This window comes from Tauraco erythrolophus, chromosome 23 (assembly GCF_009769465.1).
Source record: "Tauraco erythrolophus isolate bTauEry1 chromosome 23, bTauEry1.pri, whole genome shotgun sequence".
NCBI lineage: Eukaryota > Metazoa > Chordata > Aves > Musophagiformes > Musophagidae > Tauraco > Tauraco erythrolophus.
Window position 1 is genome coordinate 7,824,214 of NC_141487.1, and position 23,572 is coordinate 7,847,785.

Sequence of the window (23,572 nt, forward strand, 5' to 3'; positions counted from 1 at the left end):
TTTTGTGGTTGAATGGCTGTGATCCATTCCACATGTAAACATGGGCAAAAACTCGCATTTAACAGTTCTAAACAGTTGGATACTGGTCAAAGAGGCTACTCCCCTTCTCTTTAATACGTTGAAATTTTACAGAAAGTACAGAACAACTTAGTAGCAGGAATGCCCAGGTCCTGCCAAACGTATGATTTTGTTTTATTTTATTTTTAAAAATGCCTAGCACAAAGACTGAGCCTTTATTTGGAAGGAGATGTCAGGAAAGAAAAACTTAATTGAATCTCAGACTGTACAATTGGAGTCATGTCTAAAAGGAAAGCTGTCTTTTCCCTCAGCGTGCACTTGTACTGGAGGCCAGTTTCCACTCTCATTTGCATGAGTTTAAACCACAGTAACTCCGCATGTGACTGTGCCAGTATGGCTTGAGATTAGAACTGGGTCTTCAGCTGTTTCAAGCTTTGTTTTTTACTTTCTTGGTCATCTGATCAGAACGATGCCAGTCTGGGTACCTGCTGTAGCCACGCAGAAGAGTCTGGCCGCAGCAGCAGGACCTCGTGTGCTCAGTGCTTTTCAAAACCCAGCTCTGTGTTACTGATCGTTGCATGCTGTACTCCAGTGGGAACAGGAGATGCGTGCACCTTTAAAAACCAGTAAGCAGTCTTGTGTGAGGAACTCGTGACAGCTCTTTGCTATCGCTAACTTTATCTTTCAGAGGTTTTCCAACCATTTAGTGGCTGCATCTGCCTCTGCCCCTCAGATAACGGAGCCAGTCTTCCAGATAGAGTCGATGGAGAGTTACGTGTGCCATGCCAAGGGCTGAAGCCTGCCTGCTGCACCAGAGAGCACTCCCAGCTTCTGCCTGCCCAGAACAGGTTCCCAGTCTGTCCGTTGGGCTTTCATTACTTACATTAAGCATTACTGCAGACTGCTGTGTTAGTTCTTGGGGGAGATGTTTGCTGTGCAGAAAGCACGAAAAGCATTTGGAAAGAGAGGTCTCGTTAGGTCTGACAGCACGAAGTCCTGTGCACACTCAGAGGAACGCTTGAATGGAGGTGGGGGATAAAAAGGTCTCTGCCCAGAATCGAACTCAGTCCCAGTCAAAATGGAAAGGCAAGCAGATCTTTTCCTGCTTCGTTTGGATATGTGGCAGAAGATGAGTATGTTGGGCCCTGTGTGTTCAGGCTACTTCATCTTATACCCTAGATCATTTGTCCAGGACCAGCCCCTTACGTATCTAACTCGCACTCCTTTTACACACACTGGTTGCCACAGAAATGCAAGTTGTACTACTTAGGTCCTTACGCATATTTATGGTAAGCTGACATACCCTGTGTAGTAAAACCACCACTTCCATACCTATTTTAGCTCTAAATGTGTTCTTTAGGTCCTGAAAGTAGAGCCTTTTCTAGTAGGGGATCCAGGAACAGCATAGCTCAGCCTTCCAGGCATTTGCACTTTACGAGCACCTTCTGGCTTGTTGAATGTCCTCAGCATATTCTATCTTGGGCTTTCATGCACCAGTCTATAGAGTACTGGTGATCTCTGGTAGCACTTGTTGGTGCTCCACGGATTGTCTGATCACATGATGCTGGCACGCTGCCTTATTTCCAGCTGCTAAATTGCATTCAAAGGCCATTTAAAATACTTTCCTAATAAAACTTGCCTATAAAAATAGTTACTATAGCTGCTGCAAGGATGTTCTAGGAGCCGGTCCAAAAGACATTCCCTACTGAGATGAGATCCACCCTACTAAAAAAAGCTGAGAAATTTCAGCCTTAGCAGAATTTCAGCAGAAATTAGCAGCAGCAGAGAAGCGGCAGCGGAAGTGTTAATCAAATTGTGTGCTTTCTTAGTTAATGCACAGTCACTCCTGCAGCTGATGAATAAGATGGGGAGCATGGCTTGTTGGGCAGAGTTCCTAAGCTGTTTACATATGTTAGAGCTTTGCTTTTAGAGTAGAAGAGCGTGGATTAATTGAGTAAGTGGCACTTAAGAGGTTGCAGGTTAGGAGGATGCAGAGTGTGGCTAAATGCAGCTTGGGTGTTTGCTTTTTTATTTTTTGCCTCTTTAAATCCGTGGTTGCGCTTTCCCTGTGGCTGTAGGGTTAGGACAAAGCCGATCAACTGCAGGTTTTATTGCCAGTGAGCTGAGACATGCAGCTGTTTCAATTCTTTGATCACAGAAGATAGCAGAACAAGCAAACCCAATGCTGATGCAAACTTTTTTTATTCAAAAAAACCTCTGTATAAGCTCAGCACAGCTGCTTGGACTCGCAGACAGTGGCAGGGACAAGGGGCAGGGGCCAGGGGAGGGCTGGCAATCCCTACGTACAGCGTGCCTGGGGCAGATGGTGCCTCCTGAGGCTTCTGTCTGGCCAGGTATAGCCAGTCCTCCGTTTACCATTTCATGCCAGTGCCTGGGTGTGCTAGCAAGGCAACTTTAAAAGAAGTTCTTTTCTCGATGTGCAGAAGCAGCTCGTGGAAGCTAGCGTGCTTCACTCTCCGTTCACGTGTCTTGTTTCCTTTCTCATAGGCAGGAAGCGCGTGTGTCTACCTCAGCCTTATCTAACCAGCTAGCTTGACACTTTATCTTCCTGTTATCATTAGTTCATCGAGGAAAATCCTTCCAGGACACTCTGACTCACATCCTGGAAACCTCTTTTTCTTCTCAGTACTTTGGCCCAGGATAGAGGCTTTTTTTCCCTTCATATTTGGACATGGTGGGCGCGTATGCCAGATACCACAAATAGCCCAGGCTCTCTTCTTCCTCAGGCAGCATCTGGACTTTTTCCTTCTGTGTCATTACAGTGGTAGACTTTGCCCTGGATTCTCTGCTGCATAAGTGGTAAGAGCGAAAGAACGAACTGTCAGCGAGCTGGTCCCACTGCGTAGCTTGCTTCAGAACTGGGTGCCTCCTGGTGTTTCACAATAGGGATTTAAGGGCAAATGTTACAGGAGCTCTTTCTTTGGAGACTTAAGCCCATACCATGGATGTAAGTGGGAGAGGAGGTGGTGTTTTTCAGAAGCAGAGGGGGGTTTTCCCCCTACCAGCAGATTCCCTTATTGAACCAGCACAGTTCCTCACCATGAGCTTGCATTTCTAAATAGATTCATGTCAGGCTTGCCCCTACCTCCAGTTGCTTCTGTCCCTAGGACCTTTCTTCAGAGGATTGTCACTCCACCATCGCAAATTTTATTGGTCTCTGCACATCTCTAAGGATGCCTGTAGCTCTTAAAAGCCTTCTACTGTGCTGCACTCAAAAAAAATGTGGAATAGTCTGATTATGCGCAGCGGCTGCTGGAGAGTCCGTGTGGTTTTCCTGAAACCATGAACCCCTTTGGAAATGGGCTGAAAGCTTTTGTGTAGCACCCTCTTCTTGCTCTCTCCTCAGCCTTTTCTTGTGATTTCTTGAGAGAACACGTTGCAACACTTTGTTCTGTGGTGGAGTCAAACCTGGGACCTTCTGGGTTGGTGCTAATAAAATGGCAGCGGAGGAGCAATAGGAGGTGTAGGTTTTCTGTCTTTGGAATGGTCTCTGTTGTTCTGGCTGCAAGCAGAAAGTGTCTCATTTGGGAATGTTAAAACATTGGTTTCCAGTGCTAGATAATTGCTTTCTGTGAATTTCTTCTTTTTTTTTTTGAACTTACCTGGCTTTGAAACCATTAAAATTCAAATTTTATATTGCTAATTGGACTATTTTAACAAGACCTAAGATTGCATTAATGGTCTCTAAGGTGGGTTTCTTCACTTTAGTTTTTATGGGAAAGCTGTAACATAGGAAATGAAGGAGTGTTTTTAGTGGATTCTAAGTGAAATATAAAAACTCTTCCTTTCAAAGTTGTCTAATTCAGGTGTGGACATTCAGAATTATATTTTTCCATCCTTTAAATTTCTAACTGTCTTAATTTCTCACCTGCTTTAAGTGGTGTAACATAGAGGGATATCACTTCATCACTGTGCATCAGTAGCGTATGATAGTTCAGACTTTTGGGATCACTAAACAAGGGCTGCATAAGGCTGATTTGACCTTGATTATCCAATTTAGGACCAAAATGACTTTACTAGAGCTGACGTTTCCCAAAGTACCGTATGTGTTGGAAACACAAGTCAGCTCTTGAGTAATATTTGTGATTTTCCTTGTATCTGTTAGTGCCACTGACATTGAGGACACTCTTAAGGATAAGTTTTTGTAAGTGCCAAGCACTGAGGTGCCCATATTGACTTCAGTAATACTTGGCCTGTATGAAAATCAGACCACGTCTTTGGGACCCTCACTGCAGGCCTGTGGTTTCTGTTCAAGGCATGAGCCCTGTATGGGTTCTTGTCTTGGCGTTACTATCACAGTCTCTACCAGTAGGTGGGGTTCCAATGCTGTTAAAAAAACCTGGGAAACCTTGTCTGTAAATGCTCGCTGCTCTTGCGCTTGCATACACAAGCTGGCCACATCTGGAAATGTTTGATTTGATATAGTGTCGTTTTACATTGCAGAAATGAGCGTAAGCGGTTTTTTAACCCACCAAGTGAGAAATGTGATCTGGGTTTTACTACCGACCCTTTAAATAAAAAACAGATCGCTTATTAAACCATTATCTATCAAGGATATGGAGAGAGTTAGAAATATCCCAGGATCAGAATCAAAATTGAAATGGACACATTTCTGTCTACTGTCCGATCCTGACAGCATGGTCCGGTCATGCAGAAGTGCAGAGCTGAAATACCTCACAGGAGGAAAAACAAGCACAGAGACAGGATGAAGAACCAAGCTCATATCCTATCCTTGTGTCTGTGCTGGCTTGTTTCCACTCCAGCACAGGGCATTGCTTGTAGGAAGTCACCGACACGTATTTTCCTGCGTTGCTTGTTATCGAGGTTTGGAGAAAATCTTCTCTTATGAGCTTCTTGAGCAGCAATAGATCAGGGAATGCCAACTGGGTTCCTTGCAAAAACCAGGGTGTTCACAGCTGCCTACTCTGCGCAGGCAGGCTAGCGAGGGGAGCGAACTCCGGGCTTGCAAAACAGAATTCAGAAAGACCCTGCCCTTTTGTGCTCGTTTTGAACGTGCTCGTTTTGAACACTGTGCCAATCCGGGTGATCTATAGCTTTTGGGGTTCTAGTTTAAAGGACACGTCCTGGCTGATGCAACTAATTCATTCACATGATTTCACCAGTTTGGTCGCACACCGCTTCCTCGCTGATACGGGTACGTCCCACCGGCTTTGACAGAGCTGCTCACGTGAGCAAAACCAAAAGGATTTGACTCTCTGTGAATTATGACAGTTGGCATCTGAAATGAAACAAAGATCAGATCTGAGATGGATTTTTGCCATCATGTTGCATTTAAAAGCTCGTATTACTTTGGTTGTATTACATTGCATCACACTCGACCGAGTCAATGTGTCATAAAGCTGCCTGATGTAATTGTACCCTGCCTAAATGCAGCAGAATGCCTCCGAAAAGTGATATTTCATGCTTGCTAGCTAACGCCTCGGCAAAGATTAAATCCACGAAAAGTGGGTATGTCCAATTGTTCATTTGGATCAGCAAATAATTCATTACCCACATTATCTTTGTTTGAAATGTCACTCCGTGTTGTAAACCACTAAAGTCCTTCTTAAAATGCCAACGCAGGGATTGTTTTCTAAAGAGCAAATTAAATTTTAGGGCCAATTCATGCAGTAGTTTTCCCTTGAAGCAGAGCTGCCCATTCCAAAGGCAAAATGCCTGTTTAGGGCATTTGCCTCCCTTTGGAACTGGGGATTCTCAATGGGCACAGCTGATTCCTCTCGGAGACTCCCTCTCAGACATCAGCCTCTCCATGAGAGCTTCGGAAGAGAAACCCTGGGACAGCCAAGGTCTCAGCATCTCTCCTGCCCGGAGAACGATGCCCGTTGTAGGATTTCCCAACAAAGCCCCGGGATCCCTGGCGTGCCCCGCCGCCGACATTGATTGGGCGGGGGCAGATTTATATCCCCTGTCCCAGCCAATAGCAACGTGGCGTTATCCGAGGCGCTGTTTAGTTCCAGTGCCAGAGCCCTGATTGGACGAAGCCGCGTGATTGATGGAATTCTATGATTCTATGATTTGACTGGAGAGAGCTGAGTTTTATGGGACGATAATGGTGTGGTGCTGGTGCCCGCTGCGAGGGCACGGCTGGCCGGCTCGGAAGGGCCAGCTCCCAGTCTTGCCCGTGGTTTACGCCCATCTCGTTGCGCGGCACGTTGGCAGCAAACAAAAACCCAAACTGTGTCTTTGCTGCACCTCTGACCACCCTCACCCCCGCCCTTATCCCAAGGAATTAGTCGGAAAGGTTGGGATGGGGAGAGGCTCTTGGGTTGGTGACTGCGCCGCAGTTCTTGCTGCCCCAGTGTGATCGGTTACCAAGACGAGGGCACCTTCGCTTCCCAGGAACGTGTTGGCATCCGTTCTTCGGTTTAGGAAAGGAGATGTCTTGGAGAAAAGGGTGGAATCCAGGACATCCACGGGAGGAAGCGCCATGATTTGATCGTAGAATCATAGAACGGTTTGGGTGGGAAGGGACCTCAAAGATCATCCAGCTCCAACCCCCCTGCCATGGGCAGGGACACCCTCCACTACACCAGGTTGCCCAAAGCCTCATCCAACCTGGCCTTGAACACTTCCAGGGATGGGGCATCCGCAACTTCTCTGGGCAACCTGTGCCAGTGCCTCACCTCCCTCTGAGTGAAGAATTTCTTCCTTATATCCAATCTAAATCTCCCCTCTTTCAGTTTAAGTCCATTGCCCCTAATCCAATCGATCATCAGGCAAAGACCAGCTAGTGGACATGTGTAATTAATCGCAGGATGTGCTTTTCCAAACGCCTCTAGGGACGAGGTTAATTCAGAAAGGAAGATGTAGACAGGCAGTTATTACCGTTTAATTGCTGCTTTTAATAACGAGCCTGATCCAAAGCATTCGGCCAGTAGGAAGTGCACATCTCTGTGCTGGCCGTGTTGTTACGGCATCGTTCGAACTTATGGCTTGTTGTTGACGGGAATGTCAAGAAGTTACCTTTGTTGGGAATAAAGCAGGATTTATTTTGTGCATTAGTTAATAGCACTTCCTTTCTTCAGTCAGTATTCAGACTCGAGGGTACAAATCTTAAGCAGAGCAGCAAAACTCTTAGTAACACTTTAACAGGATTTATTGAGTTTGTTTGCTTGAATAACCATCAGGATCCTCAAGCACTTTCTTTTCTGAAGATTAACAAGCCCCCTGGTTGCCTGACACTGCGATTTCAGCATGTCATGCGTGTCCTTCTCCTCAAGTTCCCCTACAGATCCGAACCTATATCTTTTATTAGGTGGCACAAGGGATATTGCCCCCGAAGCGTGCACCTGTATCGGTGAGTTACTAAGCTCACGGGTAACACAATATTTCTGCACCTGGTTTGTCAGCCGTTTGCAGTCGAGTAGGTTCAAAAGATGCTACGTGCACATAAATCTCAGTGTCACCAATTTGCAAGATATTTACGCAACGCAAATACTGTTACATATTAATTTTATGAGTCATTTTTACATCACAGAGAGAAAAACATCACACATCTTTACTGTGAGCATCAGTTTGGAAGAAATAATATTGTCATTCATGTACGTGCGTAAAATTTTACAGCTATTATTTAATGCTTGTTACACTTCAATTACTATCTGTGCATCAAAGTTGTTTGCTCTTTATGTTTCTACTTGTACTTTACGTTCAATTTGTGACATCTCTCTCCTGCTATTTGCCTTGCCCAGGTAATGAGCTGTTTCACATTTGGTGCCAATTAGGAGACATTCCAGGCTACTGATACAGTAAAAAATGTTGATTCTCAGAATTGTGTGAAACGTGTGGACCAGATTCTGATCTGTTAATTCCAAAGGAGAGGAACCCCAGTAACTTCAGCTTAGTCACTTTTGATTTGTAGGTCTGATTTATACACAATAAAAGGGCCTGGCCCTAACTATTTCCCTGTTACATTTCTCTTTGCGTTGGAGGACTAATTGTACTGTAGGCTGCTGCTTGCACAGGGTTGACTTGTGAGCTCATGAACCAAATGCAGATTTGAATATGCTCTAGTAGTTATGAGAAAGCCCCTTTGGATTGGGTTTGGAGCTTGGGATTCATAGATTACATTCCAACCTGGAGTCATCCTAGGCGAGCTGCTAAACCTCTTCTGCTCTAAACCTATCTATTCCATTTATGCACTAGATATAATTTTTTTAACAAAACCCATAAGTACTGCCCAAGAATTCTAATTTTTGAAACAATCTGAATGCCTCTAGTTGAAACTCTTTTTCATTTTGAACAATCCTTTTATGCCAGTATTGAAAATATTAACAGACTGTTTTGTAAAAAACGCTTCCATTTCCATATGGAAAATGACTGAAGGGTATGTACAAAATTAAGACTCGCCTGTTGAAACATTAACAGATTTGTCACACTGTTAGTCTCAGCTAATCCATGCAAAGTTGAGAAGAAAGCAATTCAGTGTGGATTTGGAAGCTCCTCACTGTGTGAAGGGCTGTTCAAAATGCTGAGCAGGGATGTTCTTAGAGCCTTCTAAACCTTCTGAGATGCTATTTGCAGCTCAAGAGTCACCTGTTAGGGAAATTTGCTGCATCTACATGTTGTAAGACAACAGTTGCAGAGGATACACTTCCACATTTAACCCCGGAGAGGTATCTGGCCTTTAAGTCTGTTTCTCTTCAACCCATCACAGATGAACGGAGTACTAGAATGTGCCACCGATGCCAGGATCCCCAGGAAAAGGTGTGCAAAGAGCTCTAATGGATCTGGAAACCTGAGAAATGGAAACAGTTGAAGTAATGCGCTTGCACTTGAGCATTCGCTCCTGGTGCCTTGCCATTCCCACCATCTCAGTGGTCGTGTTCAAACAAGTTTTGATGAGATAATTAGGCTGAAAGGTTGTCCGTATTCCAGTGTGTCTTTGTCACAGCTGAATATGAGGGATGCCCCAAAGCCATGCGAGTTCTATCTGCTATGGGTAAATATGCAAGAGACCCAGAGCTTTGTAATACCTTGTTCAACAGGGATCAGCCTGGAAAACAGTGGTAATCAGGGAAGGGCAGTTCTGCCCTGACTCAGACTGGCTTTAATATTGTATGAAACAGGCATCTGTTTTAATCAAAATGGGAGAAGGTACAAAGAAACATCATGCACAAGAAGAACATGGAGCTGCTGGAACAGGTCCAGAGAAGGGCCATGAAGATGATCCGAGGGCTGGAAACCTCTGCTATGAAGACAGGCTGAGAGCGTTGGGGCTGTTCAGCCTGGAGAAGAGAAGGCTCTGGGGTGATCTTATAGCAGTTTTCCAGTACCTAAAGGGGCTACAGGAAAGCTGGAGAGGGACTTTTTGCAAGGGTATGTAGTGATAGGACAAGGGGCAATGGATTTAAACTGAAAGGGGAGATTTAGATTGGATATAAGGAAGAAATTCTTCACTCTGAGGGCGGTGAGGCACTGGAACAGGTTGCCCAGAGGAGTTGTGGATGCCCCATCCCTGGAAGTGTTCAAGGCCGGGTTGAATGAGGCGTTGAGCAACCTGGTGTAGTGGAAGGTGTCCCTGCCCATGGAAGGGGGGATGGAACTGGGTGATCTTTGAGGTCCCTTCCCACCCAAACCATTCTATGATTCTATGATATGCAATTTCCCTATGCATATGCTGGCACTGGAGCTGGGAAAACTGCCTAATATTGTCCAGAATTGGCTTGATCCGAGTGCTGCGGGCTCCATCTCTGATTTGCAGTTCTTCTCTTCAAGTGCATTCAGGTAAGCAAAGAGAGTTACTAGGCTCAGCTCTGCTCAGTAGATACTCTCAGCCGCCTACTGTCTGAATCACCCGCGAAAGGCTCAGGCTTTGCTGTGATGTGATGTGCAATCCGGCAATAAGCAGCCCTGTGTGATGAGATTGCTGCAACCTCAGAGGGAGAAGAGGAGGAAGTCAGTGTATTTTGCTGCATGTCCCACTGCACATGCCTGATTAAGGATAGCAACTGTATTCCACGCTGAAGCTGTGCTTTAATCTCAAGGTATTCAGTTTTAATTTCTATTTTGTTAGCTTTCATCCCTCAAAACTTTCTGCCTGGAAACTGGGGTTTTATGCACACACCGTAGTTGATGTGTGAAGCGTGGGCCAAAAGAGATGAAGGCTGAACTTTGCAGTGCGGGAGGCTCTCGTTTTTCTTCTGTTTTGTAGTGTGGGTTTTGGGGTGGGTTTTTGCTGTTGTTGCATTCCAGTTCTGATCCTATCTGCTAATATCATAGTTTGGCTTCACTCCCTCATAGTTTGATGTCCCAACTTTTCCTTGTTAGCACTGGGAAATCGTAAGCTTATAGTGAGTGATAGCCAGTAGGTCTGGGATTGATTACAAACAAAAATCCTAGATAAGATCATAAATTTAACCCATCCCTGTGATGTGATCGTATCAGGATTCAAGTACGTCTAAAAGTTGTTTCCGATTTTCAGCCCCTTCATCTGGTTTCCATACATCCCAGCTGGGAGTGAAGTGCTCTTGCAGTGGACTCTAATCCATGCCAGCCCGGCTTGGAAGAAGCCCTTGTTTCTGTTGTTATTGTATTATAAAAGTGGATATAAATGCTTTAGACAAAATGGACCTTTCAAGGAGGATCAGTTCAAACGCTGCTGAGATAAAACTGACTTGATAATAAGAAAACAGGGCTGCTTTCCCACCTGCTCCCATCCTTCCCATTCCCTTCCTGAAGTTTAGCCGCATTTAAACAAATTTAAAATTGTGTTTTAACACCCTGAAAGCCAGTGGAGAAACACTAGAGATAAAACCAGTGCTTAATTAAGAAAAGAAGAGCGACTGACCCAAACCAGACATGGTCAGTCTCAGCAAAACCAAACGCTGTGATGTTTAATGCCTCCTTCTCCGTTTCAGGAAGAGAGATTTGTGCTCAGCTCACCATCCTTCTGGAACTGGTTTATCTGTTTTTATATGCATCCTCCATCTGAGCTGCCTGCTTCCCTGCTGAAAATGACCGCTGGGATCCAGTCCCTTTGCCTGAGAGCAGATTGAGCTTTACACCTTCCGCAGCGCCGAAGCCGATGCGCTCCCATCCATCCCCTCGCCCCGTGGTACCAGGTGATTTAATGTTACTGTGGCTTTAACGGCCTCATCGCTGCTCTGGCTTCCCAGTGGTTGTCTCCTGTGTGACTGTGCCTGGGAAAATCTATTACTGGAGTGCCATTAATCTGAGGCTGCCGCCTCTGGCACTTTCTGACTCTTCTATTTAATGGGCCTCTGCTTCCGGAGCTCTGGAGACATGCTGTTTTCCTCTCTTGATCAGCTTTGTTTAATTATCAAAATATTTGATGCAGAAAATTGACATTAGTTGTGAAGGTTTCTGCCTTCCTCCTCCTTACAGCCTCCCTCCCTGCTTTGTAGTGACATTGAGATCTTCCGCGTGTGCCACCTTCACCTTAAAATAGAAAATGCTTGAGCAATCACTTGCTTGCCCGGGACGAGCTGCATTAGCAAGCTACAGGTAGAGCTGCCATAACCCCTCTGCTGTAGCATGGTGCTGTGCCTCGTCCGGGCGTGAAGAAAGCCCACGGTGCCCGCAGTGCCCCCAGACCTTTGTCTCCTTCCTGCACAGGGAGCCGTGCAGCCGGCTGGCACTCCTGGGAAGCTCAGGAGAGAGGAGCCCCAGGAGTTCCTGTGCCTGTCTGCAGCGTGAGCTCGTCTGTAAGCGAAGGCTCAGCAAGACTCAAAGTCGTTAAGTCCCTTAGGAGCTGAGATTTCCACTGCTCCTGCCTTCAAAGCAGGAAGCTTTAGGTGTTGCAGGTGTTGCAGTTGCACTAGTGCATTTTGCTTACCTGGTGACTGCGGTCCTTGTTCCAGGGCTTGGGATGGGCCCATGTGAACTGATGTTTATTGCTAAAATGAAGATCCAGGGGCAATATGGTTACGGTGTATAAGCATCTTCACAGGTAGAGAAGACAGTCCTGAAGTCCTCGTGTTAGCAGAAAAAAAACAACCCTGGTGAGGAGACAAATTCAAATAAGGTAAATTACTCTTCTCACTGGAAGGCCTTAGCTGCTGGAACAACTATCAAATGGAAGTGATAGGGTTTTTTTATGCCTGAAATCTTTAAATTAAGACTGGATGCCATTTTGGAAAATACTTTAGTGCAGGGTAAGAGAGGGAAAGTGTCTGGGCTCTGTTGTTCTGGTCAGGCCAGAGGAACTGGTGTTTCTTTTTGATATTTGAGTCTCTGCTTCTGCCACACTGCTCTCAGCACTGCCTTGTTACGGAGAAAAAGGAACTTTAAAGAGAATCCTAAATTAGTGTCCCTCTTTTCACGCGCCATGTCTCCTATTTCTGCTGCCTTCCTGTAAAATGCGACAAACCGAAATGTGAATTACTGAGATTTTTGGACTACTGGGAGACAAAGCAGGGAAACTATTTATGTGATGCTAAACCACGAGTACCAGTGCTATATTCTTTCCTCATACGTATGCCTATTTGCTCCACTGGACGTAGTTCCTTCCTACTGACCTTACTGCTCTCTCTTTCTCTGTTACACATGCTGTACTTTCCTCAAAAGACACAAACAGGCTGTAAGGAAGGTGAGTAAAGTACAGATGGGACCCATAAAAGTCATCCAGCTCACTATTACAGTGACTTTCAACAAGTAAATCACATTCCAGCAATAATTATCCTCTTTTACCAGCAAAACCTTACATGCTGTTGTCACCATCAAACTGGGATTAATTGCTGTTTGATGTTTATATAGTTTATCTGGGTCTCACTATGTATATAAATGTTTTCAAATCCCCTTATTAATTCGTATTAAAGGAATTCTATTTACTAATTAATTCATATTAGAAGGCTATCAGAGAAGCTGGAATGCTTGAACGAAGCATTTTACAGTGAAAAATGTAAGTAATTTAATTGAAGCCAGAATATTTTGCATAGGGACATGGGTTTTGATGAGGAAGCTTCTCAGCATCAGAGTGTATTCTCCAGCCAAAGACAAAGGGACACTCTGTGAAAGCTCCAGAACAGATGACCTGACACAACTGAATTTTGCAGAACTGCTCAGATGGTTTTCTTTTCACCCTATGCAAATAGAAACAATGTCCAAAATCTCAAAACCTTGCAATGTTGTGTCACAGTATTGCTATCCGGCTGTTCTTCTGCTCAGATGACCCCTGGCAGAAGAAGGGAAGTGTCTGGGCTACATTCTTACCTACCTCACAGCTTAAATAGCAAATAAGATTGATTCTGCATGATCTTCTTCATTTTTGGACAGTTGTCTGTCTTTTATGGTATGTAAGAAACACATTCAGGAACGTTGAGATGTGCAGGCAAAGATGCTTCTCAGAAATGTCCCTCTGCTCTCTGCCCCATGAACTGGTTGACTGTTTTGTCCAACGTTTGCTTTTCACTGTGCCTTCCCCACTCAGTCTGCATGGGTGATGGAAAGTTAGGGCCAACGCAACAAAGGTGCATGGGAATCTGGGAGCAAAGTGCGGAGGAAATATTCCAAGAAATGTATATCAGTTTTTCTTACCAGCCTGTGTCTGCAGCTTTGTCTCCCTTCCCTTTGGTTCAGGGTGCAAAATGAGAGAGGAAGGATGCATCCAGAGTCCCAGCCTGATACGGCACAGTAGACAACAAAAATGTTACCTTTTGGGCTCAGCTTGGTAGCAAACTTTACATTAGAGCTCCCATACTTCCTTACATAAAGGGGCAGGTTGATGATTTGCAAAAATCCTGACCGTTAGCTAGCCAGTCCCTGGCTATATACATTTAAAAAAAAAAAAAAACAAAAATGACAAACAAAAAAACCCAACTGGGTGGTTCTTTTTTTTTTTTCCCCTCTCCTGTTTGCAAGGTTTAATCTTGTCTGGTTTAAATTCTTCAACCTCTTATCTTTCTCTTGTACTGTTTTTTTACTAGGAACACTTCTGGCGAGGTCAGTGAAGGTACCTGGGTGTAATTCTGGATTAATCCATTGAAGGCAGCCATGGACCACTCAGGTAAATGAGTGCACTGCAAGAGATAATCAAATTCAGACTCTCCTTGTGAACATCCACTGTTAAAAGATCAGCTATAAGCCTCCGTGCTGTTTGGGACTCAGAAATGCAAAGCTAGTCTAGTAATAGGTGTTCATTGCATCACAAATTTGGGCATAAGGAAAAGGTAGCTTCATTTACACTGCAAATGAAACTAATCATAAAGATACAAACCACCAAGGTGCAAAATGAGTGTTCCGATTCATAAGCACAAGCCACCACGAGTTAAATCCTCTTGGTTTCTTCCCATAGTGCCCCAGGCAGTAGTTTTAATATATATTTCTCCATGGTCAGAAGTCAGAGCAGACCACTGCTATCTAAGACCTTGACTTTTTTTCCCTGACAGTTACAATTATTACAGCCCGGGGGACTCATTTTCTCAGTCTGGCCACCCGCTGACCTAGCCTGCAACCAGAATACACTTTAAAACAAATAAACAACAGCTAGGCTCCCCTCTCTTCGCCTCTCCTCCCCCAGCTCTGGAATATTTTTACACCGCACCCCTTGCAAAAGGATATTAGCCACTATTGCTGAAGGCACAATCACATTATCAGCACCATTCTCTCTCCCTTTCTCCCTCTCCTCCCTGCAAAGATAAATTTTTTATGTTGCTATTTTCTTCTCTTTTGTATTTGGCATTCGATATTTATGTGATAAACTGCAGAGCTGCTACTAAATGGGCCCTGATACAACTTAATAAATACATAACAACATCCAGACTGCGCTGTATTGCTTCGCCGTGTCCTGGGCTGCAAAGGATCCTTGGAGATAATGTCTGCTAAATAAAAGTTATGCCTTAGTCGAGGGAAAAGAGATACTTATTTATTCTAGAATAATTACTTGTGCATTAAATGACTGCTGCTGCTGCTGTTGAAATGAGCTGGCTGATAATCCTGTCTCTCCCTGTTTGTCTTTCCCAAGTGCACACAGGCTCTGCCTGTCTCTCGTGCCCAGCCCCTTGCCGTGTCGGAGCACCCACGCTTCTCCGGAGGAACACGTAAGTAATACGCAGCTAACGATTTATCTACTGGGAGCTGTCTGCTCTTCTCGCCAGGAAATGTCCACAAGCAAAACCTTGGCATTTCTAGGCTAAACTTTTAGAAAGAAGTCTGTGTTTAGGTGATGGAGGTAACTCACTTTTCATCTAAAGTGCAGAAACTTATCTCTGTTCTCATTGTCATAGTTTAACATTTCTAAAGTTTTTTGACAATTTTTTGCAGCTTTTTTTTTTTTTACATACAGAAAGCAATTTAAAGGGGATAATTGCTAATCACACAATGTACAAAGTGTTAAAGTATTCCTTCCACATGTACCAAGCACTGACCAACATTCAGTGAGATTTCCCAGCTGGGCTTGAGTGATAGGAAGCATCACTCGGTGTCCTGGAGACATGCCTCAGAGATCCCATTTGGACCCAGATTTAGAAGCTGTTCACAAAGTGCTGTTTTTTTGCAGGTACCCAGGCATTTCCTTAGCCTTAGCCAGTGCTGGGATGCCTTTTGTGTGGCAATAGCATTTCGTTGTTTAATTCCTGATAATAAGACTAGTCAGAGTCTGAAAAATTAGGATAGAGATGATCCATGAGAATTGTACATCTATGATTCACGAGGTAACATTAGTTCCTACACTACATATACTGGTGTTTTGTTACCTTTCCAGGAAGAAAGGAGAAATTATTCCAGAGTTTGTCTCAACCGCAGAAGAACGTTAAACAAAATACTCCAACAGTCTCTAAAATCTATATGGTTTTGAGATCATCTGTTTTGCCAGTGATATCATAGATGCAGAGGATGTACGCACGCATAAACACACAGACACAATCGCACGTGCATTCAGGAATCATTCCTCTAATCTTCACTCTACTTTCCTTTTCCAAAATGGCTGGTTTTTCTTTACCAGAGTCTTTTCCAACTGTGTTCTAATTGCTGAAACTGTCAGCATAAAGTACCATCGACCAAAATGAAGTGAGGCAGACTCACACAAGCTGCAAAACTTTGCAACACAAAGCCACTTTACAAAGAGTTTAGCTCTATAGAAACCACAGTGAATGCTAGGAGGAATCCCAGAAAACTTTGCATGATGCTTCAAAATGCACCACAGGGATCCCGTGCTTGTTACCTCCTGACACCATCTTTCTCTAAAGGAAAAAGCATACAGCTCCGTGGAGCGATTACCCTGAGGTCCTGTGCATTCAGCATCAATATTGGAAAGTTTCAGGTCTCACAAAGAAGACAACAAGGACCTTTGATTGCCCCTGTTGAAGCTCCTGGTAAGAAGCAGGTCACTTCCCTCCAGCCCCTCGGAGCCTGGATGTGTGGATATTTTCATGCCCACTTGACAGGTGACTATTTTACCAGACAGGGTTGTCAGTGCTGCTGGGGGTTATCTGGATTTAGCTGTAGGCAGGAACTGAACCACAATGAGCATTAAAAAAGCTCACTGTTCTTCATTTGTTTAGAGACAAGCCATCTCAAACTTGTTTGAAGCCTTTTTTATTGAATTCACACTCTTGTGCCAAGCTCTGAAAGATTTACTTTGGCTATTGCTGTAAGATGGAAAGCACATGAATGCGTGGCTGGCTGCCAGCTCTGGGTGAGCGGTGAAAGGTCTGGTACAATGGACGGTTACACGGCACAAATGTGAATGCGGTGGGCAGACGTGACTGAAGAAAGGCTTTGGCATTCAAAGAGCTGCTTGAGCTTTGCTCCGGTGACTGAAGCAGGGTCAAGAGATAACACGTCTAACGTGCAGCTGAGAAGTAGTGAGCTACAGGTACACACACACGTCTGCAGGAGCAGCTGCCTGCCTCCCCTTGCAGGCTCCGGCTGCAAAGGCGAAGACGCGGCTGGACTAACCCGGCGCGGGCACCCCGGTCGCTGCTGTATGTTTCTTGCAGATGTTGCCATAATTTTGTTGTGGTACAACTTGACATACGACTCCCCGCTGCATCCGAAAGGGGCACATTATCTCAATTAATGTTTCACAGCAAACATGGCACTGATAGTATTCATGGGACTAAAGACTATTACCATTTGCATGGTGACTAGCGCAAGAATTATGACTATGTGTGTTTTCTGCAGCAAAATTTGCCCTCAGGCTCCTTTTTTTTTTTTTCTTTTTGGCTTGTGACAATGTTCCCTTTTTCTTCCTCCTTCTGTTTTGATTTCTACTTAAAGTTTTATGGCTCTGTCCCCTCCAGGGTGCTATTATCTTGTATGCTAATAGGGCTATGCATATTCTATTAGCGTTGTCAGTGTGAGATAAGAGGCACATTCTGTAAGGAGCACTCAGGGGGTAATAATCACAGCAAGGGGTCTCAATGTTAGTACATTATCAGTCATCTTCACATTTCAGTGGAGCCTGTTTATGCACCTCTTCAGCTGCGCAACTCAGACACTGAAAATTGCTGAATGTTTACGGAAACTGTTGTAGAGGAACATAATGGGATTTGAGATTGACTTGATAAAGGAGCCTTCTCCCTTGTTGCTTCCAGATACAAGATGTTTGTAACTGTATGCAATAAGTAGGATAATATGTTATATGGCAGTTAGCAGCTAAAAGCAGGCTCAGATCTATGTTCCAAGCAAGGGAGCAGCTATCTAGGAAAAGATTTCCAAAGGGTGCACACCGTCAGCGTTTCTTCAGAGATTTCTCTTTCTTTCTCACGTTTTATGTGGCAACACACAAAAGCGCACACCTGGTTCACATCAATAGGAAGGCTGATGATTTTTGCACCCTTTAGTCCTCAACTTGAATGATTATAAGTATTAGGCCCATAGAAAGGAAAATTGGGGACAGCATGTGAAGGGCAAATGAATAACTATTTGCAACGCTTTGTTAGTTAAATAACAGTCATTGGTTGCAGCAATGGGCAATGGCATGTGAAATAGGTGTCAGGCAAATGTTTTCTTCAACTGTTGGATGCTGTGGGCTGGTGAGGCAGAGGGTTTTCTGCTGTTGGACATCACTGTTGTGTCTCCCAGTTCACTTGTGTTCCCACTCGGATTCACGGGAGTGGTGATGCTGCAGTCTACCATTGCAGCCATCCTATGGCAGGCATCAGTACATCCTACCAGCAAGAGTTCATCTGCTAGGGTAAGGTTCTGTTCCCACCCTCGACTGTGGTGTTTCTTGAACTGGTAACCAGCAAGTCCAAAATTTACAAAAAGTTTGCAGAAATGTGGACATTTTTGCCACTTTTCTGACATCACAGTTTTGAGGGAACCTTTCACAGAGTTAGATTTTCAGTGGAACTTGTAAAGCACGGAGCTACTTCTTTGTATGCTATGTTAGAACTATATGTACATAAATGGCATTTTAATAGGGTTTCTGTATGTTTCTCAGTAATTTAGTTACTTCTGTTCCAGCAGTAGTAGCATATTTATATGCTGTCTGACACCTGGGTTATAATGGCACTCGAAGTTATCATTTAGTTGAGCTAAGGATGGAGGGAAAAGGGGACTTTGTGCTTTTCTTAGGAAGGTGGAATCTGTAATTAGGTCTAAAATCAGGGACTTTGTGATAAATTCAGTGCCTGATTTTGCAGACCATGGGAAAACAACCTAATGGGGAATGACAAAAAATACAGAAGTGAGGAACTAATCTCATATTTAGGATTCAGGAACAAACAGTTTTTGCAGACAGATAGGGAACTTGTGTTGTTCCCGCAGTAAAACTTTTCCTTTCTACAAATAGAAAACTAAAACACTCTGCCATGGGCAAAGCCTGTAGGAGAGCCTTAAAATGTCACTCAGTATAAATATGCAAATTCCTAAAGGCATAGGTGCCTAGTTAGATGATCTAAACTTAATTCCTGGGAAGTAGCAGCTGTGTGCTTGCTACAGCCGAACAATCTAACAAGGAGAAAAGGGCTGTGTTTTGGATCCCTTCTGTAGTGCTTAAGATTACACATGGATATGAACACTCCTTACTTTAAAAATATTTGTCCTTGACATTTCCAGACACATGGCTCACACCAAATGTATGCAGCTCCATCTCCTGAGGGTCCTGAGATTAAAACCCCTGCTTTCTCACCTTGTGATCTGGCATTAATAGCTGATAGAAAAATCACATACATGACTGACATCTTCCTAGAAATGTGAGACTGTGGAATTAATGAATGCCATGCTGGAAAGCAGGGGTCAGTTTGGAAATAGGATTTCTGTTGCCAGCCATCCAGTCATGAACTGGACAATCTGCCGTTCATTTTTTTTTGCTTTAGCATTGAGGAAAATTGGTCTGGAGAATAAAGCAGTCAGAAAATAAGCAGCTATGTTTCTTTGGCCACTGGAGGTCGACGGACTTTTATAACTTGTGGAAATCAGGCTGACTTCTATTTCACAGAAGAGCTGCTAGCACATTCCTTATGACTGCTACGTTCTTTATCCTTTACCTGCAGAATTAGTCTGCAAATCTCAGATCTAGAGGCTTAGGTGGCTCCAAGGATGGATGGTCAGACACTGTGTTAGGGTTAGGTCAATGCTGGAGGTGCAGAGGTGTAGACAGCTGAGCTACCAGCCTCTGGGTGCTTCATGAAACGTCAGGGACAGGGATGTCTGCACCCCGTTTGTGGGAGAGGGGTGTCTGCAGCCCAGAAGTTCATCAACGGATCGAGACAGCTGGAGAGCAGGGGCCATGTATGATTTTTGATTACTTTCAGCAGGGCAATATGGGAGATGTGCCTTATCTCACCTTGATGCTTGCAGAACACAGCAGCAGTGCTCATAATTTTGTCGCCTGTTTTCTGCTTTCTGCTGTGTCTGTCTCTGGTTTTGTCAACACTGATCTTGTCGATGTCACCGTAATGAAATTACATTAACATTATTCATAAATGAAACAGCTCAGCCCCTCTACAACCGTTTTCCCTAGCATGGATTTAAATTGCTAGCAGTTCTGTGCAACTAGCGATGACCTCAATGAAAATACTGCACTTTTCTAGAAAACTAAAATATTTCATCAAAGAAACGTCGTCTTTCTGTGTATTTTCAGCATAAGATAAAAACTTGGAAGCGTTTTCTTTAGGGAAGATGGATTTCCTTTTCCCTTTTATTTCTTTCCATTTTTCTGTTCCTTGTCTTTTTTTCAAGAGCAAATGAAAAAGGAGGGGAAAAAAAGGAGGGATAGATACAAGGGGAGCTGGAAGAGAGAGGACTGGAGAGGAAGACATTTGAGTTACACTTTTTTTCTTGGTAAAAACAGGAATATTTGAACCAAAAAACAAAAATGTTGCAAGCATTTCATTTGAGAGTGACATGCCGTTTCTCATTGTTCTGCCAAGGTGGCTCCCACTGCCTCTTAGCTCTGCTGCAGTCATTGTTGTTGCTTCTGAGTGCACATCAGTTCTTTTGGCTTCCACAGTGAGAATGCAGAACTCCTGAGTCTGTCAAGTAGGCCAGAAAACATGCAAAAAGGGAAATAATAGCATATCTTCTGCTGCTGCTCTTTCCACGTCTCATCGGAAAAAATTGTGCCCTGGTCACTTTCTGCATCTGGCATTAGTCTTAGCAAGGGTTAAGTCTGGTCTTCCTCTAACTGGATTCCTCACTCTAGGTGTGTTTGAAGGAAGGTTTGATTTACTCAAAAGTGGGTTGTGTTCAGCTAAAACAATTGTTTTAAATAGACTCTCTCTTTAAAGGGTCATGCTAACTGCGTTTGTAAGAGCTAAAGGGATAAAACTAGTACAAGACCCGACGGTGCAGCTGTCTGATGTTTGCTGCGAGTTCGTTATTGTTTCAGAGCAACTTCTGGGAAAATAAATCCCAAAGCATCGCGTTTACCTCGGTCTGGGGGATCTGTAGGTGATCCGTGAGAAAAGCACTGTGCTAGCAGCATGCTGCAGGCAGCCTTATCCTGCCTGAATGGTCAAACTCCTCCTAGAAACTGAGCAGGGAACAAGCAGGGGCCCGAACCTGCCCACCTCTGGGAGCTGAGCGGGAGTCAGTCGCGGTGCGGGAGGACGAGACGGGACCCATGTTCACTTCCATGTCTGAGAGCCATCCCATTTTCGTCAGAGAGCACATGAACGTTGCACGGGGAGAAATGTGGAAGCAATTACTTTAAGAGCCGTCTTTTGGGCAATTCCCAAAGAGACATCAGACCCTGTATTTATGAAGCCTATTGCATCGGGCCCTAATGAAGCAATTAAGCAAAGGGTCCTCTGTGTTTGATCTAAATGTGGTAATTTTTACAAAAACATCGCCGAGTGATAGATACCCATAACTCAGAGTCCTTAATTGTACTTAATTTGTTTGGAATACGAATGTGCATTTAATTAAGCCAGGGCTTTGCCCACATGTTTAAAGAAGGGCTGTCAAGGAAAATTAAGACCCAGTTTGTTTTCAAAGTTACTGGTTTTTATCAGGCCAGGACAGCGATCTTCGAACAGAAGGTTACAGATAATTAGGCAGAGACCTCAAGCCAAAAAAAAAAAGCAGAGACACTGTACAGCTGAGAAAGCAGGAAGAAAAACTCCTTGATGAAGAAACATAAGAATCGGCTGTTCACATAATAAAGTCATGCATGGCTAGGATTTGGTAAATGTGGCTGTTGGTTGAAATGTGTTTTGTGTTCTCAAGCTCCAGCAAGGAGGATGGAGACTGGCTGTGTTTAACGGCAGAAGCAGCTGGCTCCAGGACCAGAATTCATGGAATTCATGCCGCGCTCAAGGACCACTGAATACGGAGAACTGATGGCGTCTCCATCAAACGACAGTAAACTGGAAAGGGCAAAAAGCAGTTTTCCTGTTCTCTTGGATTTGCTGGATCTAAAGCACTGGCTCTGAAAGCTGGTTTAAAAAGTGTCTCCTTCCCAAGCACAGAAGTGCAGTAGGTGCTTGTCCTCTTCTCAGGAAGAACATTAGTGTGATGCATGGAAAGGCAGCCTGCTCCTTGACGAGTGGTGCTTTTGACTTGCTGATACTGTTATGGAAAGCAGCACAGTGCACTTTTTCCATGCACAAAAATATTTCAACAGAAGTGACACGCAGGGAGGAAAGCGTGTAAACAAAATGTTGAGACAACTATGGATTTAAATCAGTATTTTGTTCTTTCTTTAGTGAAAAAGAATGCAGTTAAAAACTAACAATGCTTCAACACGCATGAAGAAAAGGCAATTTTTTACTTTGAAAAATTAGTTTCTCAGCACAATAGCAAACCAAGTCCATGTGTGGACACGGCAACCTCCACTTTCTGTGACTCTTCAAGAATCACATGCTGGTTATCAGTTTCTCAACACTGCCATTTTTAATGTCATGGTGAGGCATTTATGTCAAGAGATCCTTATTGTGGAAAAGAGTTGCCGTGCTGTTACCTTGCAGTCTAAATGGGTTCCATGGCCAACAAAACGAGCTGCCTGGCGAGTGGTGAACCAAGTCACAGAGAGAGTCGCTCGTCTAGAGAAACGTGGGGCATCTGTAACAGAGCTGGAAATTGAACCCAGATTCCCTGCACTGAGGGAATGTGGGTTCTGAATTGTGAAAATCATATTTTCTTGAGTGTCTTGATGGGCTACTGTGCTGATGACAGCTGCAGCGTCTCTTAATTATGGATCACAAACATGCAGAGAATCAGTAGATTTTTAAAGAAAAAAAAACACCTCTATAGAGTACTATCTCCTGTATCTGGCTCTGCCCTTAACTGATTTGCATCTGAATGGAGGTGGCATCTCACTGTGAGATGGTACCTGGCCTTCTCTCCTTGGGTGGCTCAATTTAAAAGTTGGCAAAATACCCAGAACATCATCAGGCCTAATTTAGTATAAAATTAGTTGACTTAAAATAAACAGAATAAAATAAAATAAATCCTATGGTATTAGAGTTCTCTTGGCTAGATTGCTGCATGCCTAGCAAAGATTTATGGCATGCTGTTGCTAGACCGTTGGAAGGAATGCACAGCACGGAGGGACTCTGCAAGCCCTTTGCCAGGGTCCTCCCGGCTCACAACGTTACAGGCACGTGAAAGTTTGGAGACCCCAAAATAAGATGCTGAAGGGGAAGAAGGCTGTGGGAGAGCGAGAGGGTGCGGAGCGGTAACGGTGAGGCAAAGCTGAGGCGGGGAGGTGCTGAGCTGCGGCTGATCCCGGGGTGCCACCACGCATTCCAAAGCCCCGCCGAGGAGGTCCCTCTTTTTTGATGTATCTGCTCAGCACATTGAACCAGTTTGCAAAGGCAGGCCCAGAGCACAATTCTTCTGGTGGTAAATGAGTATGTCAGCCGTCTCACCCTCTTACCGGTGTTTAAAATTTTTGCAGCAATAACAGAGAATTTGAAAGGACATCAGAGGTGGATTTACAGGACTCCTGGGAAATCAACTGTTTCCTGTTTCAACAGCTTCTTCATCATAACTTGCTTTCTCTGTCACTGAGTGATGTTCTATTTTTCTTGGTGCCCAGTGATTACTGGTAAATGCAGAGCGGGGCTGAACCTCAATTTGCGAGATAACCTTTTTTTTGTCTCTTCAGCAAGTCCAACATAGGAAACTTTGGGCAGAGGTCTACTGACCAAGTGGATAATTGTGT